The 20,289-nt window shown below is 43.6% G+C and overlaps 1 protein-coding gene across 2 annotated transcripts in view; it reads right to left on the reverse strand.

The window, feature by feature from the left end:
- Positions 1-20,289, reverse strand: part of FMN2 (formin 2) — a 621,781-nt gene that overhangs the window by 562,963 nt on the left and 38,529 nt on the right. The gene's annotated exons all lie outside the window — the stretch shown is intronic.

Consider the following 20,289-nt stretch of genomic DNA (forward strand, 5'->3'; position numbering starts at 1 on the left):
AAAAAGAGTGGAGCCCTTATGTGCAATTAGGGTCAGGTAGCAACATCCTTACATAGAAAATTAGGAAGCAATCCTATGTCTTTCTGCTACAACATTATAGAACGAAGTCAGCAGTTGAGGCACTGTATGTGCCCGAACTCTGGGATCATAATAATATTGGCCAATTAACATGTGCCAAAAACGCCTTCCTGTGGAAACTCTGCTGTCTCTCTCAGTCAACCCCCTTGAAGATATAAATAAAAAAGGGAGATGAAAGTATTGCAGTTCTCGTCATGGTAAAGCCCATTTTACCTCGGAAAAGTTTTTGTGCAAATAAAAATGCTTAAATCTGCCAAGATATGGTGGAGTATTTATGGAATTCACAATAGGACACAGCACTCAAGAAAAACCTTACTGCTTTGGGGCTGAATGCCATCTAGTCAGTTCCAGCTTTATGGAATTAAAGTGCAGGGACACAATTAGATGTGATTATATATTAAATGATGTCAAGTATATTGGGCCTCAGCAACAAGATGCCGGCTGCCTAGCAGGGCTCTTCCACTCCATGTCACAATCCGGCACTCATCTTCAGTCCCCGGGCCTCATCTGAAGCATACCCAGATAGGGTGTCCAAATAAGTTGGGGAGAAGCTGCTGGGGCCGTTATTTGGGCTGTTTGACGGCCGAAGATGCTGCAACTTTATGGCTGACATTGGAGTCAGCACTTCTGTCTACCACGTGATCTGCTACAAAGCAGTTATGCAAAGCTGAGCGCATTGATCCACACAGTCTGCGAGGTAGTGGTGGGCCTGGAGGTGATGTACCCCCCCCCCCTCCGGTCACCACTTTCAAATTCTGGTGGCTACTTGGAGCTCCTCCAGGGGCCGCACGGCATGGAGCAGTATGCGCAGGAGATATGACCGGCACCTGGGGGTTGCAATGTGGCCCATGCTGAGGCCTGGATGCCGTTGATCCAGCTGGCATCATCAATGCCTTGCTGGTCGGTAGCTGAGACCTGCACTTACACCTTCCCACAATTGCCCCCCCCAGAGGGGCACACTGTTGCCGTAGCCACGTGCCAGGTGATGCCATTAAGCTCCCGGCACCCGCTGACCGTGGGGACCTAAAGGGCAAAGGAAGGCCTTGGACTCCACTGCCCAACTTTGGAAAGGAGGGGGTGCAGTGTGGCCCATGCTGAGGCCTGGAGGCCGTTGATACAGCTGGCATCATCAGTGCCTTGCTGGTGGGTGGCTGAGACCTGCACTTACACCTTAGCACAACTTTTCCCCCGGAGGGGCACACTGTTGTCGTAGCCATATGCTGGGTGATGTCTTTGAGCTACTGGCACCCGCTGACCGTGGGGACCTAAAGGGCTGATGAAGGCCTAGGACTCTACTACCCAACTTTGGAATGGAGGGGGTGCTCTGTGTCCCTCGGTTGGATGTGGCTTGTCTACCAGTGCCACAGACCTTGGGCTGAGCTGGGTCTGTGGTGGGCGAGATATCACCCACTATGATCGCTGCTGGGAGAACCTACCACCCCGTGAATAACAGGCCATCTGCACCGCGGATCTCGGGTGCATGTAATCAGCTGCTGTCCCTCTGAGGGGGCCCAGGAGCCATACCTGTAACCAGACACTCAGTGGGTCCACAATGCTGAGCCGGGCTCCCTACTAGCACGGCCAGACTGGACCTGCGCTTTCAGTTACTGGTCACTAGGTGATTGAGATCTCTGGCTGATTCTGTTTAATCCATGCACAGCGGACTCTGGTGAACAGACCGCCTTCTGGGGTAATCCCTCTCCCTGCATACAATTTCCACCCTTTGTGCACTGGCCTGCTTGTGGCCCCCATTCGACTACCATAATTACTGAGGTGTGGCAGGGCCTGGAACATTTGGGGCACACTTATGCCACCACTCACATACGCTGCTCCACTGGATACTACTAGCTACCCTTGAGCGCTGGCTGTGACGCAAACCACCTGGCCCAGACACCTACTTGTCTCACCATCACACTGACCTGAGCTCCCCTCTCCTGACCACTCAGGCCTGCTCATATCCCCCTCCTGACTCTAGCAATAGCGGGGAGTGGCGGGCCTAGAGGGGCTGCTGGACATTTCTCCTGACAGCAACGCTCCACAATTATTTGTCCAGTGGTAGGTGACCCCTTCTGCCCTGCTCATTGTTGGTACTCCTGCGGAGTGCTGAAAATTGGTGACAGCCTGCCCCGGGGACCATTTAAATTGTGGAAGTCAGAAGCGTGTCAAAGTTAGCCTTCGAGGAAAACAGGAACTGCAGAGCCGGAATAGGCCAAGGCCACTGAAGGAGTGATCCTGCAGTACTTCCCTGCAAAAACCAGACTTGATGTTAGAAACAGCCTGCGTGCCATCAACACCAAGCTTGATCTGCTTACCAGCTGCCTCAACTGGATGAAGAGGAGAGTGGACAAATATGAAAGTCAATATTAGACCATCTGGAAGCACGAGTCTCTGATGTGGATGACACCCAAACAGCAACCAGCGAGCACCTCCTTCCATGGACACATTTCTGGAGATCATGAAACAGAAAATCGAAGATTTGGAAGAGAGATAAGGGCAAAATAACCTATCATAGGAGTCCTGTAATTCACGGCAATAGACAGAATGGAAAATAATGCTGCAATCCCTATTTGCGGACTCCCTCTGCTTTCTTCATAGTAGAGAGGGCTCACAGGTCGCTTGGCCCAAGGCCCCCACCTGGCATGCCGGCTAGACCCATAATCGCCAGACTCCTTAATATCTGCGACTGCAATGTGGTCCTTCAGCAAGCTCATGAGAGCCACTCCCTCCTTTATCAAGGAAATGTGGTCTCCTTTTAGCCAGACCTTACACTGATTGTTCAAGCAGCTCACCGAGCCTTCTTCTAGACCAAATAAATGTTGCAAAAGGCAAACTTTACATATTTCCTGTTGTATCTTGTAAAACTTTGTATATTCCATGATGGGAAACATCATTACTTCACAGATGACAACTATCCCGCCAAACCTCGGCCTGAGCGGTGGCTTCCCAGGCATCCCCAACTCACCTTGATGAAAGACATCTTAGTGACATGCATAATACTGCCTGAGCAGCCAGTCTTATGTTTCTTTTTTTTCTCTTGCTACTGCACGTCTATTATGCCACTCTAATTCGTCCACAGATGCCCCGCCAACTCTGTTTCAAGATGACTGTCCGTTACATTTCTCCTCTGCAGCTCCTTCCCCTTCATGTTGGTGTTCCCACATTATAAATGCCCATACAGGTTTCTCTCAGGGTATCAACACCCTACATCAGCCACCCAGTATTTCCCCTAACTGAGTCATATGCCTGGCTCTCTGATGTGTCAAGGGAGTATTCCTATTGTGGTACACTGCTGTTGGGCTGTGGAATTGGGTAGGAGGAGGGTAGAGGATGTTCAACTGTGTTCCCTGGTTGAAGTGATTAGGTGGAGGCTGGGTTGTATGGTTTGTGTTTTTTCGATTCCCTCCCTGGTTGCTTATCCCTTTTCACAGCATCGGCTACAGCACAATTGACAGAGCACATTCATGTGACTACATCACACGTACCTTATGCCTTGCCCAGCTGACACTCGTCACTGCACGTCACTACTCCACAAAAGCAGCATGACCACGACTAGATGCCTGACCTGGAATGTTTGCAGACTGAATGACCAGCGGAAGGCCTAACTGATCCACACGAATCCCAAGAGGCACCTAATAGATATTTATTATATTTGTTTTCTCCAAGAACTCCACCTCACGTAGCCGATGGCCTCCCACCTGCATTCGGCGTGGTGTGTGTAAACATATGTATCCCTCTACTCTAATTACGCTTGGGGCACTGCCATACTTCTGTACAAGGGTCTTTATTGGCACTTAATGCAAATATTTGTGACACAGCTGGACGATACGTCCTCCTCGCTGGCATACCCACAGACACCCAGTTATTCTTGCCTCAATCTACAGCTGAAACGTTGACAGACCAGAATTCTTCTCTGATGTGTGGTGACAGATAGCCAGCATGGAATAGGGCACAGTGATATGTAGGGATGATTTCTAAGTAGTATTTAACACTGATGTTGACGGCTCTGGTGCCCTGTGCCAACCTAACCCCAACGCTGCATGCAGATGAAAGATAATTGCCTGACAAATGTCTGGCAACTGAAACATGCACACAGCAAAGAGGGCACCTGTATCACAACTGCTCGTGGTGCATGGTCGTTAATAGACTATTGGCTACTTACCAGAGATGCCCTCACCTGGACTACCTTGGTGTCGCACTTATCCCGTATACACTCTCGGACCACGCGCTGGTACTAGTGGAACCATCCCTACCCTTAACTACCTCGTGGGCCTTCACTTTGCGCTTATCCCACAGGGCGCTGCATGACTCAGTGTTCAGGGATTAAGTCTGTGCTGCAATCGTTGACTACTTTGCTGCCAACGTGGGGTCCATCTTCTCCCTGCTAAAAAATAGTGGAAGGCTTTTAAAGTAGTCTTCCGGGGTGTATGTATTGGGAAGCAGGTGGGCATTCTCCAAGCATTTTGAGCACAGCTACCAAAACTAGAGGTAGACCTTAGATCCCTTGAACTGGAATACTTTGCCACTAAAAGTGCCTCCACCATGGCAAGAATCTATGAAAAACTCTTGGAATATGATGAAGAGGATTTGAAGGAAACTAACTATCTGATGCGGGAAGCGACTCCGCGTCACTACGGTGAGGGGGACATTCCCGGAAAGACTCTAGCCAACCTGCTCCACAGGCCACGTGCCTCAATCTACGTGGCTGGATTAATTGACAAATAGCAGAAACTGAAGTGCACTCCTGCCGGCCTACTCTACACTATGACCACCTTCTACACCCGACTCTACAGGGCCACCCCAGTGTCATGTGGAGAGGACCTGACAGCCTACTTTAACACCATCCAATTGCTCTGGCTTGAGCAGGCCCATCGATTCTTCCTCAACTCCCCCTTCACCAAGGAGGAGGTGCTCTGGGTCATACAAGGCCTCCTTAGTGACAAAGCGACTAGCTTGGATGGTTTCACCATGTCCTGCTACAAGGAAAATGCCCACCTCCTGATCCTCCAAAGACACCCTGATGTCCAAGGAGTTACAGGCATTGCTTTGCAAAGCGGTAATCATTACGATTTGGGCCAGCTATGTCAGAGCCATGATGTGGCTTGAGGAGCATATTCCGACTTGGATTAGGTTGCTGACGTCCCTCACTGACCGGATTGCGATTACAAAAATGGTCCTACTATCCAAATTCCTCTACTTAGTCCCTAATATCCCAATTCCACTCACTTCACAATTCCTCCAGTGCTTAGGATTCCTGGGCTGGGCTGGGAAACAGCCAAGGATAGTTTGGGAGGCGCTTATTCTGCAATTTCAGCAGGGAGGCCTCAATGCATCTGACATGTCACTCTATGTCCTTTGTGCTTAGGCTCAATAACTCCACTTCTAGCTTTACTCTACGCACTTCCAGCCCCACACAGAAGTGGAGCAGGACAAGGCAAGTCCATATCCACTGTAACTATGCTCTTTCAGCCTTTCAAGCCCATGTAAACAGAAATCAACATGGTGGCGTGTGTCCAGTCAGCTTGGAATGCCTTGCGCCATCACACTTGCTTGTCATGCTTCTAAGCTCCTTCCATTCCTATTACTCGGAACCCCCAGCTACAAGCACTCCAAGATAATGGCACTCATGTGCATGCACAAAGACGGAGCCTGTACACAGATAGCCCCCTTCGTGGCGGCAGACGCCCCCAAGCCCACCATGCTGGATGTCCTGCCGTACAACCAGCTGTGTGCTACCTGCTGTGCGATACACCCTACATTCCATGCATCACCACCAATGCTCCACGCAGTAGAACACCTGTTAGCAAATGCAGACTGATTTATGCATGGAGGGCACCAAATGTGCCCTTCAAAGCATACCAGTGGCATAGGGAGGGTACCCCTCCCAAGTCCAGTAACAACTATTTCCAATGGGGGGTGGGTGTAATGCCCCTCTCCCAAAGGAAATCCTTTGTTCTGCCTTCCTGGGCTTGAGCTGCTCAAGCAACAGGGGGGCAGAAACCTCTCTGTGAGTTGGCAGCAGATGGGGCTGCCTGGAAAACCACAGAAGGCGGTAGAAATGCTGGGTGTCCTCTAGGGAGCCCCCAGGGTGCATGGGATCATACAACCAATACTTGGAAAAGTAATGGGGTATGATTCCAACATGTTTAATACCAAACATGCCTAGCTTCGGAGTTACCATTATGTAGCTGGACATAGGTAGTGACCTATGTCCAGTACACGCGTGAAATGGCATCCCGCACCCACAAAGTCCAGTAAAATGAGACTGGAGTTTGTGGGGGTACCTCTGCTAGTGCAGGGGTGCCCTCACACACAGGTACATGTACCCTGCCCTCCGGGCTGAGAGGGCCTGCCATAGAGGTGACTTATAGTGACCTGGTGCAGTGACCTATAGTGAAAATGGATGCATGCAGCCGGTTCACGCAGACTGCAATGGCAGGCCTGCAGAACCCTTTGCATGGACTCCCTATGTGTGGCAGAGTAACTGCTGCAGCCCATAGGGATCCCTTGGAGCTACAATGCCCTGGGTACCTAGGTACCATATACTAGGGGCTTACATGAGGGCACCAGTATGCTAACTGTGGGATGAAAAGTTATCAGCAATCAAATTTAAAGGAGAGAGCATAATCACTGGGGTCCTGGTTAGCAGGATCCCACTGAACACAGTCAAACACACTGACAAACAGGCTAAAAAGTGGGGGTAACCAAGCTACAAAGAGGCCACTTTCCTACACACGGTACACTTGAAGTCTGAGGGCCTGTAAGAGACATTTTTTAACAATATCTGCTCCAGCACCTGAGGTCGCATCCAGTCAGCTGCTTGAGAGTAAGCTTTCATCTGGATCAACGTCTGCCCATCACCAATGGGACCTAGATAAAATGCTGTTGCTTTTCTGAGCAGTGAGGGTGAGCCTGATTCATCTTCAGTCTTCTTGTGGTGGAAAGGCTGTAGTTGCCTTGAGTCATCTTGAGGGCTACCTCAGCTTCACCCACTGTCCTTGGAATTTGGTGTGATAGCTGACCATATCTTTCTAAGACAAGTGGTTCCAGCAATATTCACATGTGAACCACCAGCCCCTACACCAGAAGGTACATTATTTCAACTTTGTTGCTTTTTTTCTTGTGATCATTGCTTGTGCAGCTTGATCTGTGGGTACCTCTACAACTGAAATTCAATAATAGTGTCCGAAGCTTCACTACATGCAGGCCCTTGAATCTCTTCTGTCATCTAAAATGGGTATTCTGGAGTACTAACAGAGGTCAGCTATTTAAACTAAATGTGTTAGCTTGCTGCTTACTCCAGTACATTGTGCCCATACATCAGACACTAGATGATGTTTCTCTCTACCACCAGTAGAGATCATTTTTGCTTGCAAGGCATTTGTGGACAGTTAGGGCCTGATTTAGATATTTGCGGTGTTAGTGCCAATCCGCAGTGGACCTGAAAAGACCTTCAAGTCTACAGTGTTCCTCCTGCTGTATTTAGATCTATTGCGGCTGAGCCAAAGACCTCCTAGCCATCAGGCTGGTGGGTTCCCACCAACCCTATTTTGATGTTACTGTCCTGCAGGCGGTGTACTGGCAGCAGATTTCTGACGGAGGAAAATTCTTCCTGGAACCAATGGACATCGGACAATGACACTGGCCATGGAATAGAGGTAAGTCTCACACACACACTGTACCTTAGGCATATGTGTCCCCCTGCACTACACAACATACCACATACACACTTATATCCATTGCCATCCCACCACAACACAACACGAATATGCCAGAAACACACATTGCCATACATCCAAGACACATCACACACAAATTCTTGACACTGCACCTGCACACTCATCTGCAAATACACACGCAAAAACAAGCACAACACACATCATGGCAATCACAAAACAACACTCACCTGAACGTTACACACAGCAACAGAGCATACACAACAACTCTGAACCCACAAGCAAGAGGCACACATACAGACACAACCACATCACCCACTCCAGCTACCTCTGCCTCAACCAGACAATCATATCGCACACACACATTCACGTACTGACTCACATACACAACTGGTAGCACAACATCACAGGTATAGGTCCCCCTTGCAATGTGCACACATGCACATAGTAGACAGGTGTGATACAATATCAGTGCCGCTTACAGACTTATTGAATAAGATTCTGACAGAAGGAAAGTTTCCTGCTGCCTGTAAAAAGGCTTAGATTCTCCCACTAATTAAAAAGGCGACTGTGGACCCGCAGGATGTTAGAAGTTATCACCCGATCTCGAGCCTTCCCTTACCTGCTAAGATCCTAGAAAAAGCAATGAATGAGGGAATAATGATTTGGACTCCTCTCAACATGGCTTTAGGTCTAACCATAGTACAGAATCAACGGTACGGGCAGCTTTGGAAGAGAAAATAATGGTGGTAGATAAGGGAGGGAGGGAGGCGTTGATTCTCTTAGACTTATCTGCCCCCTTTGATATGGTCAATCACTTTTTTCTTGATTGCAGAACATTGGTTTCAGAAGCACCACGCTTCCTCTTCTTAGTTCATTTCTGCAAGATAGAGAGCAAGTGGATGCCATGGGGGATTTTATCTCTGTTCCTTTCTCCCTCCCTTGTGGGGTGCCACAGGGCTCCTCACTCAACTAGACCCTGTTTATTGTCTATGTCATCCCTTTAGCCAATCTCATGAAAGCTTTGGCTTCGCTGTCATTTCTTACGCAGATGACACACAAATTGTGTAATATTGAAAAAGAAATGGCTAATAACTTTAGGAGTTACATTTCTCAGGTCATGAGCTGGATGGAGAAAAATTGTCTTAAACTGAACTCAGATAAAACTGAGGTAGTACACTTTGGGAACGATACCTCCTTCTGAGATACTGCATGGTGACTATCAAATTTAGGTTCACTCCCAATTCCAGAAAATGAGGTAAAAGATCTAGGAGTTATCTTCAATAGCAATCTATCTTTCTATGAGCAAGTTAGTCAAAATACCTCAGCCTGCTTTTATCCTCTCAGAACCCTAAGAAAGATGTTCCCATTCATTCCTTTAGCACACTAAAAGACTGATTATGGCATTGGTTACCTCTAAAATAGATCACTGCAATGCTTCACTTTTAGGTTCTAAACAGCGACTACTACGCAAATTACAGTCTGTTCAAAATGCAGCCGCAAGGATCAATCTCACAGTCATTTCGGAGCCTTCAATGGGTCTTTGTGTGGTCCACAAAGCCCTCGCCCAGACAGGTCCTGAATAACTACAAAAAGATGTTCAAATGGTATTTACCTAGTCGTATACTCAGGTCTGGTTTGGTTAAATTAATTGCCATTCCCAGAATTAAAAGAATGAGATGGGGTGGCAGGAACTTCTCTTTCTGTGCCTCCAAGCTATGGAACTCTCTGCCTTAGTCATTAATATCTCAACATATTTGAGTCCTTTTAAGACTAAGAGCTAAAAACATAGCTTTTTTCCCAAGCTTTTAACTAATTATCTGTAGTTTCAATGTTTTGTTAGGGAATAGTAGTGTCAAAATGCCCAGGGGCAGTCGTGCGCTTTAAAAGTTTTTTCTGTGGTCCAGTGGCAGAAGCGATGGAAGGTGTTGTTCAGTTGTGAACAGTCAAAAACAAAAGCGGAATAGGGACAAAAGGTAGTTTTCTGGCACCTCAGGTGTGGAGGTAGACTTGGTAGTAAGGCACATCCAAATCTGCTTGCCAGTAATAGTGACTGGACTCCCGCCATCAGACCAAACTCTCTGGGCCGCCGTTGAGGTGGCTGTAGATTCTTGGCGAAGTCAGCAGGACTCGCCTATGGTCCTGCCAACATGTAAATCTGGCGGGTGGACCGCCAAGGCGGTGGACTGGTTTTCCAACTGAAATCCAGCAGCAGGGCCGCTACCACCAAGATATACATCAGGGCCTCGGACAGGCTTTGCAAACAGAGAACATTGCAAGGATGCTTGTGAACCCTGCATCCTATAGCATTGCTGCCGGACTGATTACAATCCGGAGACAATGCTGTAAGGTGTTTCCCGCTAGGCCAGCGGGTGGAAACTCAGCTTTTGACCTAGCGGGAAACTCGTAATGGGCCCGGGGGGTGGTAGCCACTATGGCAGCAACCTCCCCATTGGAAGTTTGGAGGATAGGAAAAACCATCCGCTGAACTTGTAATCACGTCCAAAATGTCCAATAGTGTCAAGGACTGCTGTCAAGGCAGTGTCAATTTCTGTAATAAAGATTAAGATATTATCTGCAAGTACAGCAATATTGTATGAGTTATACCAATAGTATTCTGGGGTTACATTTTGGTGTCGATAGTAGTAGGAAGAGCTAAGAGGAAAACCTGGCAAGTGCTGTGTCTAAGATTGAAGGAATTAGAAAAGCTACAATTTACTTTGACATTTGCTGAGGAACTGTATTAGAGTATTTACCATAGAGATGTTACACTCCTCAAGTCCAAATCTGTGAAGTGCGATATATAGGAATGTGAAAGAGACTTTGCCAAAACAAAATTGTGCATCTAAAGCTATGACTGCATTATGCAATGTTAGAAGTCTGGCCTTTTTTAATTACATGAGTCAAGTGGCCGACACTTTCATTTAATAGGTGACGTTTTCTAAAATCGGATGGCAAGGGGTTACAGGGTCTTGGAGTACCTTCTTAAGTATGTCTGCAAGCATTCTGGCATATGCTTTAGGATCTCTGATGATCAGTGATACTGGCCTATTATTTTCCGTAAGTAAGGTATCTATCATGGAATTACCACTATAATTGCTTCTGCTTCATTACCCTGGACTTTACAGAACTTTGTGAAAAGTGTGAAGAGGTCCATATGGAGGTCTATAATTTCCTGTGAACATAATTTTTAGAAAAGAGCTGGCAAGCCATCGGGACCTGGTGCTTTACTGTTCTTTAATGATTAGAATGCTTTTATAAATGTAATTCTTTCTATTGGTTTGTCTAATTTAAGTTTATTAACTTCTGAGACTGTAGATAGGAGAATATAAAAGTAATCCATGACAGCCTGGGTGTCAGCCTTTCTATTAATGGCATTTAAATCCTTGTAATTTGTAGTTATAGTTAAAGAACGCATCAGCAATATCTGTCTTTAAGCTCTTTTATGGATGTTATCACTGCTCTGTTTTTTAAGTTTAGGCAATAAGCAAGAGCATTTGCTTCCCTATTTAAGAGGCAGGATTGAATAGCTTTCTTCAAACTGACCCAAAACCTACACTGCAACTCAGTGCACAATTGTATTCATATTTGCAAGAGGTTAAGTTGTTTTATAAAGAAGAGTCTCCAATTAAAATATGCTGTTGTTTCAGTGTTTTACTATCATATTCTAACTTTGTGATAGCATAATAAAGATTGTTATTTGTGCCAACATCAATTTTATCACTATCCATCTTAATGTAGCTGTTAATTGTAAATATATTTGTGGGTTGGAGCAGGGAGGGCAGTTTCCTGACAGAAACAATTTGATAATTTTTTAAAACTTGTTCATGTGGTCTTTCGCTTGTGGAGACTCCTAAGACTGGATTTTGAATTTATATGTGTAAAGTTACTATTAGCAAATATTGACCTGGTGGTGGAGAATTCCTTATGGAAAATTAAGGGGCAATTTGATAAAGTTTATTTAAAAGCAATATTTAAACATATTGTAATGAAATATGTGTATATAGTAATTTAATAATTAAAAATAATACTAAGCAAACTAAGAAATAAAAAATTCCAGCACATTGACACCTAATAATAAAAGTGTAACAAATGAATAATTTAAATACACTAATTTTGTTTATTTTTTAACTAAGTGTATTATTAATTTAAAATGTAGCTCAAGAATAATAGTTCATTTTATCACTACACGTATAATTTAATTGCAATACTATGTGTATATGTATGTATTTATATGTATATATATATATGTATATATATATATATATATATATATATATATATATATTCATACATATATGTCAACATGTGCAGTATATCTAATTAGTTTAACATTAATTCCTATGTCCTTTTAGTTAAAATTTCTGCCTCCATTCATTTCAGTGAGGGTGTGTTGCAGTACCAGTGTTGTCCTAAAACTCATGACATATATATGATATTTTTCTAGTATGGAATGGCATAAACATCAATTGGAAAAGAGTATCGGAGTATTGAAAAATAAACATGACAACATTAAAATTACAAGTGAATTTGAGAAAACCACTATTCACTTTTTGGATATGTGTCACATTATGTGAAGGAAATCAAACCAACAACAACAGACAACAGACAACAAACAACATCAAACAAAAGACAGAAATAAACTTATGCATGCCTTACGTCATCAACCAAGAGGCCTTGTTGAAAACTTCCCTTTTACTAAATTACTATATTTGATAAGAACTGAATCAGATCTTAAATATAATGCATAAAAATAAATAAATAATATAATACTCTAAACATCTTAGAAAAAAGCTTGCAATTCTAATAATCTTAATATGGTTAAACCATGTATGAGTAAAATTGAGAGAACACCAATTTTAAATATACAGAACCAGAATAAGCCAAAATAACTACTGGTATTTGTAGCAAATATTTAAAGCAGAGTGTGAAAATGAAAATCTAAAGTAATGAAGGTCTGAAAAAGTTGTTTATTGTGCAACCCATTTTTACACACTCAAGAAATAGAAATATAAGGGATATTATCATTAAGATAGACTGAAAATAGAAGCGAGTGATACAAAAACATCCAGAAGAGGGACTTACATTCATTGTGATAATATGATAAACTGTAGCTTTGTAAGTCACCCAATGACTGCATAAAAGATACAATTCAAACAACCTAAAATGTGTGACACAATGGGTTGTATTTACTTAATTAGAGGTTGATGTGGAAGTATTATCTGAGAAAGACCACACATAAAGCCAAAATCTGATTTTCTGAAAATAAGAGTCATATAAGAAGCAATAGCCTGAAGACACCGGAAGCCATACATTGGAATGGGTTGGAACATAATTTGTGTCAAATCAAGTTTCAGACATTGGAATAAGAGAAACCTTTGGATAGAGGAGGTAATATGGAAAATCTGCTATCCTGAAGAGAGAATTTCTGACCAATATAATGGATATTGGCTTGAATGATAAAAAAATAAATGAAATTATATGTAAGTGAGTCATACACATTGAGATATTGAGGATGAAATATTAATCTACATGTCATAGGAAAATTATTTTGTATGTTGAAATTTGCATAGAGATTAGAATATTATGGAACAATCATGATTATCATAAAGACTATATTAACAGCCCCAGAATTTATATAACATTCAATATCATAGATACCAATATTGGGGGAATGCAGAAAGAACAGTGAAAGACTTACTATATGCAGTCCTGGTGATTGTGTACGTGAGTTTAAGTGAATGTTTTTGGAGGAACTAGGGAGACCACTGCTAGGCAGTTTAATGCCAGTCTTGTCTTGGTGATCATTTAGGTAGGACTAAGGGGTGCTTACACAAAGAACTGATTGGTTGGTTTATAGAAGACTTGGGATTTTTAAGGAGCTCTCTTTAAACTTAATTTATTTTTATTTTTTACAAATTGCCAATTGTTAATGAGCCCGGAGCAAACCTGTAAAGAATTTAGTGATTTGGTGACAATAGGTTGAGAGGGCAATCACGTGTGGTAGGAGGTTGGTTAGTGGTGCTTAAAACATCAGTTTGTACTGTGGCTTCAGTGTGTAGTGGGCATTTAAAAAAGAGAGGACAGTCAAATGATTTACAGCTTGTTTGGGGAAGTGATTGTTGTGGATGAAGATAAATACATTGCAAAAAGCTGAGACAATAGGTTAGTGCTTTGAGTACCATTATATACACAGGTGTTCTGATACACTACTCATTATGGCCTGACAGAGTTTTGGAATTGAGCATGAGGGTTGTTCCCCAAGTGCACAAATACATTTTAAACTTCCATGTTGAATAAGGAATTTGAAGTACAACTGAATATTATTATTAGAGTCTCACATGGTATTGGTCAGGATAAATATTAATTACATTAAGTTAGCTAACTGAAATTGTTGATCACAAGATTCCTGATATTGATGATGTGTTTCACAAACGTGACTTAGCAAGCAATCCTTTAAGGAGTATTCTTACAATGATGAATGCTTTTTTACAGGAATTAACCTCTGAAGAAGGACATTATTGTGAAATGTATTGGAATTATTAGCAAATGATGATCGAATGAATGAGAGATCCCAAGTTTACATTTGATGTTAATGGGTTGTTCACATAATAACAAGAGAATTAAGATATATAGTAAAATAAAAGGATAAACTGTGATAAATATGTCTGAATATTTTTTCAAACAAATATATATAACTGTTTGCAAGGCAGTGCAAGGTAAGGCATTCTGCAAGGCAATGCAAGAAGTATTTATGTGGTTAAATTGCTAGATAAAGAGATTAGGATATTGACTGGGTACCGAGTGTCAGTGTACTTCATTCCTGCACCCAGACATTTAAGGAATACCACAATAACTTGATTGGTTTTGACAATAAAGCACTGCATTATGCACATTGAGAAATGAGAATTGCAATAAAGATTATAAAAATAGGAGTGCTACCAGTTGCAACAGTAGCTTTTTTCTTATCAATACCTATGGTTGGCCATGTGTGTAGGATGACTTATGGCAAGGCAGTTTTGACACAGTATGAGGGCTGTCGTAACATTGTAAGTGCATTTTGTGAATTGCACTGATCGTAACTTTTGGTGGGGGGGTGTTTTGTATTAGTAAACTGTAGGAAAGTAGCATCTTGCCTGGCATGTTACCCCCATATTTCACTGTATATATGTTGTTTTAGTGTATGTGTCACTGGGACCCTGCCAGCCAGGGCCCCAGTGCTCATAAGTGTGCCCTGTATGTGTTCCCTGTGTGATGACTAACTGTCTCACTGAGGCTCTGCTAACCAGAACCTCAGTGGTTATGCTCTCTCTGCTTTCTAAATTGTCACTAACAGGCTAGTGACCAATTTCACCAATTCACATTGGCATACTGGAACACCCTTATAATTCCCTAGTATATGGTACTGAGGTACCCAGGGTATTGGGGTTCCAGGAGATCCCTATGGGCTGCAGCATTTCTTTTGCCACCCATAGGGAGCTCTGACAATTCTTACACAGGCCTGCCACGGCAGCCTGAGTGAAATAGCGTCCACGTTATTTCACAGCCATTTACCACTGCACTTAAGTAACTTTTAAGTCACCTATATGTCTAACCTTCGCCTGGTGAAGGTTGGGTGCTAAGTTACTTAGTGTGTGGGCACCCTGGCACTAGCCAAGGTGCCCCCACATCGTTCAGGGCAAATTCCCCGGACCTTGTGAGTGCGGGGACACCATTACACGTGTGCACTATACATAGGTCACTACCTATGTATAGCGCCACAATGGTAACTCCGAACATGCCCATGTAACATGTCTAAGATCATGGAATTGTCACCCCAAGAGACAATTCTATGATCCCCCGAGTCTCTAGCACAGACCCGGGTACTGCCAAACTACCTTTCCCGGGGTTTCACTGCAGCTGCTGCTGCTGCCAACCCCTCAGACAGGTTTCTGCCCTCCTGGGGTCCAGCCAGGCCTGGCCCAGGAAGGCAGAACAAAGGACTTCCTCAGAGAGAGGGTGTTACACCCTCTCCCTTTGGAAAAAGGTGTCAGGGCTGGGGAGGAGTAGCCTTCCCCAGCCTCTGGAAATGCTTTGATGGGCACAGATGGTGCCCATCTCTGCATAAGCCAGTCTACACCGGTTCAGGGATCCCCCAGCCCTGCTCTGGTGCGAAACTGGACAAAGGAAAGGGGAGTGACCACTCCCCTGACCTGCACCTCTCAGGGGAGGTGCCCAGAGCTCCTCCAGTGTGCTCCAGACCTCTTCCATCTTGGAAACAGAGGTGTTGCTGGCACACTGGACTGCTCTGAGTGGCCAGTGCCAGCAGGTGACGTCAGAGACTCCTTCTGATAGGCTCTTACCTGTGTTACTAGACTATCCTCCTTCCTAGGTAGCCAAACCTCCTTTTCTGACTATTTAGGGTCTCTGCTTTGGGGAATTCTTCAGATAACGAATGCAAGTGCTCATCTGAGTTCCTCTGCATCTCTCTCTTCACCTTTTGCCAAAGGATCGACCACTGACTGCTCAGGACGCCTGCAAAACCGCAACAAAGTAGCAAAGACGTCTACTGCAACCTTGTATTGCTTCTCCTGGCGCCTTCTCGACTGTTTCCTGGTGGTGCATGCTCTAGGGGTAGCCTGCCTCCTCTCTGCACCAGGAGCTCTGAAGAAATCTCCCGTGGGACGCCGGAATCCTCCCCCTGCAACCGCAGGCAACTAAAAGACTGCATCACCGGTCCTCTGGGTCCCCTCTCAGCATGACGAGCGTGGTCCCTGGAACTCAGCAACTCTGTCCAAGTGACTCCCACAGTCCAGTGACTCTTCAGTCCAAGTTTGGTGGAGGTAAGTCCTTGCCTCCCCACGCTAGACTGCATTGCTGGGTACCGCATGATTTGCAGCTGCTCCGGCTCCTGTGCACTCTTCCAGGATTTCCTTCGTGCACAGCCAAGCCTGGGTCCCCGACACTCTAACCTGCAGTGCACAACCTTCTGAGTTGTCCTCCGGCGTCGTGGGACTCCCTTTTGTGTCTTCGGGTGGACTCCAGTTCACTCCTCTTCCATAGGCTTCCTGTTCCGGTACTTCTGCGGGTGCTGACTGCTTCTGTGAGGGCTCCCTGACTTGCTGGGTGCCCCCTCTGTCTCCACATCCAAGTGGCGACATCCTGATCCCTCCTGGGCCACAGCAGCATCCAAAAACCCTAACCGCGACCCTTGCAGCTAGCAAGGCTTGTTTGCGGTCTTTCTGCGTGGGAACACCTCTGCAAGCTTCTTCACGACGTGGGACATCCATCCTCCAAAGGGGAAGTTTCTAGCCCTCTTCGTTCTTGCAGAATCCACAGCTTCTACCATCCAGTGGCAGCTTCTTTGCACCCTCAGCTGGCATTTCCTGGGCATCTGCCCACTCTCGACATTGTCGCGACTTTTGGACTTGGTCCCCTTGTTCCACAGGTACTCAGGTCCGGAAATCCACTTTGGTTGCTTTGCTGGTGTTGGTCTTCCTTGCAGAAACCCCTTATCACGACTTCTGTGCTCTCTGGGGGTTATAGGTGCACTTTACACCTACTTTTCAGGGTCTTGGGGTGGGCTATTTTTCTAACCCTCACTGTTTTCTTACAGTCCCAGCGACCTCTACAAGCTCACATGGGTTTGGGGTCCATTTGTGGTTCGCATTCCACTTTTGGAGTATATGGTTTGTGTTGCCCCTATACCTATGTGCTCCTATTGCAATCTACTGTAACTTTACATTGCTTGCATTACTTCCTTTTGCTATTACTGCATATTTTTGGTATTGTGTACATATATCTTGTGTATATTTGGCATCCCCATACTGAGGGTACTCACTGAGATACTTTTGGCATATTGTCATAAAAATAAAGTACCTTTATTTTTAGTATATCTGTATATTGTGTTTTCTTATGATATTGTGCATATGACACCAGTGGTATAGTAGGAGCTTTGCATGTCTCCTAGTTCAGCCTAAGCTGCTCTGCTATAGCTAACTTCTATCAGCCTAAGCTGCTAGAAACACCTCTTCTACACTAATAAGGGATAACTGGACCTGGTACAGAGTGTAAGTACCCCTTGGTACCCACTACAAGCCAGGCCAGCCTCCTACATAAACCCCTCCTCAATTTTCCATTTCACCCCAACCATGTTTGAGTAATTATTCCCTATTTGCCCACCACGCCTCCAGTCTTGCCCATTTTTACAGCATAAAATAGTATATTTACTTGTGTGGAGATCCCCACGGAAAAATAGGCCAGGGGGAGTTGGAGGTCTCCACCTGTAGTTTTTTTCATTGCATTTTTCATAACTAGTGCAACTCAAGTACTACTTTATGTACTACAGAATACTGTTTGTGAATCAGGCCCTTAGTCAGGATTCCTCTGTCTGGTCTTTGTTGCCTAGGGTCATTGACATTGTAATACAGGCATGATATGTTACCAAGATCAGTTCTATTGTGTAATTGCAAATAAGTGTGCAACTGTCAATGAGAAGATTGTCAACTCATGAGTATGTGCTGTAGAGAATGGAGAATTACAGCACATTTACTGACCATCTTCTGAATTACCTGTTTTTTTATGTGGGTACTAAGATTAACTCCTGTGGCAGTAGTATTTGGTGCCCACTCAGCTTTCCATCAGTTGTTTATTATGTAAGGGCAAGGATAAATACAACACATTTACTGGCCATGTTCTGAATTAACTATTTGTTTCTAGGTACTAAGACAAACTCCTCTGGCAGTAGTATTTGGTGACCACTCAGCTTTCCATCAGTTCCTAATTATGTAGGTTGCAGCAATTATACACAAGTCATTTACAGCCTTCAATCTACAACAACAAAAAAACAAAAGGTAACACCTGCACATTAATAATGGTAGGTGTGGACGCTGACTGGGTGATGTATATAAAATTACTTTGTTTTTATAAAAGCTGAATCACTTAAATAGAAAAGTAACAATATGTAACATTAAAAATGTTCAGATGTCCAGCAAGGAGGTAGAATACATGCCACTCTGTGATGTTCGTTGCATGTTTACATTTTGTTATGAAGTGGCACTGTGGCGTACTACTGAGCTCATTACACTGGTTTTCTCTACTTTTTATCAACCATGAAACTGATTATGGGGGAACAGTTAATACCACTTTTACTTTTTATTTGCCACAGTCAATCTTGGCCTATTGTTATCTCACAACTAGTTAACAGTTATATGGTTTACGGTTGTATAAACATTATTATGTCATTTTACTGCTAAGCATGCAAAAGGACAAACTGTGGTTTGAATTAAATACTAATTACGTTTTAGCCTAGTGGCACTTCAACAACACTAAGTGAAACTACTGTTTCAAGAAATGGAATACGCAGAATGTAGATGAGTCCATAAGACATCTTTGATTTTTCTGAGTTAGGCTAGTATTTTTATGCATGGTCTGTGATGCTTTCATTTGATGCAACAATGGGGCATTTATACCTGTTATACAAATATCTGTTTCACTGTCCTCAAGTGGCAGCAAGTCCATCACCTACGAAGTATGATGCGAGCGCTCCAATAAATGGTATTTCTTTGATGAGCAACTGTGGTAAAAGTGAAGTTCTAGGGTTCACATATTTTTTATTGAAACTTTTATAAATACACTAAAAGACATACAGAAATATATACCACATTACAATATGTGACCTTGCTATGAGAAAAATTAGTTAACATAAAAATGAAATTAAACAAATGTGGGCTACTGATACTTATATAAGGCAGATATATAAATAATGAAGTATCTAAAAGAAGGATAAGTAAACAAGGTCATAAAGCAGAAACGCTTTAATAAGAATAATCTTAAATACGAGTAAAGATTTTTTTAAATATAATCATCTAAAGAGTTCCAGAAGAAATTCATGAGATCTAGGAGGGTTTCATTAATAGTGATAAAGATAGTTCAAAATATTTTCTATAGAAACAAAGACCACCATGTGTGTACAAAGAAATGATGACAAGAGAGCATGATGATCTGGCTGTTTGAATACGTAGCTGACTCCATTCTTTCTCTTCAACTTCCTAATTTTTTATAAAATTATTTTTTTATATTTTGTTTGCAACTGGTGTATCTTGTTTTATGTGTCAGTTGTCCTTTATGTATAGAACCTCCTGGTTCTTTGTATAAAATTACTCCAACTGTGAGACAAAAGAAACTGCTCTTTAGGTCAATTTTTTCAAATATTAGTGAACCACCATGATTGTTTTCTCATGAAATCACGCTGTGATCTCACATCTGTTTATTTGCATTTTTTCCTTTGTTTTGCTGTTTTTAGTGTTTCAAGTGGAGCACATACCTCACCTTATGACACGCTCTGAAGACAGCAGGCCTGCCATGAGGAGTTCTCTCTCAGAAGCTGAGGAACCATGTTTTGTTATGTTGGGGTTTATAAATAGACTGAGACGTCAGGAGTAGCAAAAGCAAACAGCACAGAAGAAGGACACCACATCCCAACGTAAGAAAATACCTGAAGGGAAAGCTGGGCTATTCTCCCTCCAGTGTTAAAGCTTTGGCATTTGCAGGTAAGTGA

Source organism: Pleurodeles waltl, chromosome 5 (genome assembly GCF_031143425.1).
Source record: "Pleurodeles waltl isolate 20211129_DDA chromosome 5, aPleWal1.hap1.20221129, whole genome shotgun sequence".
Lineage (NCBI taxonomy): Eukaryota > Metazoa > Chordata > Amphibia > Caudata > Salamandridae > Pleurodeles > Pleurodeles waltl.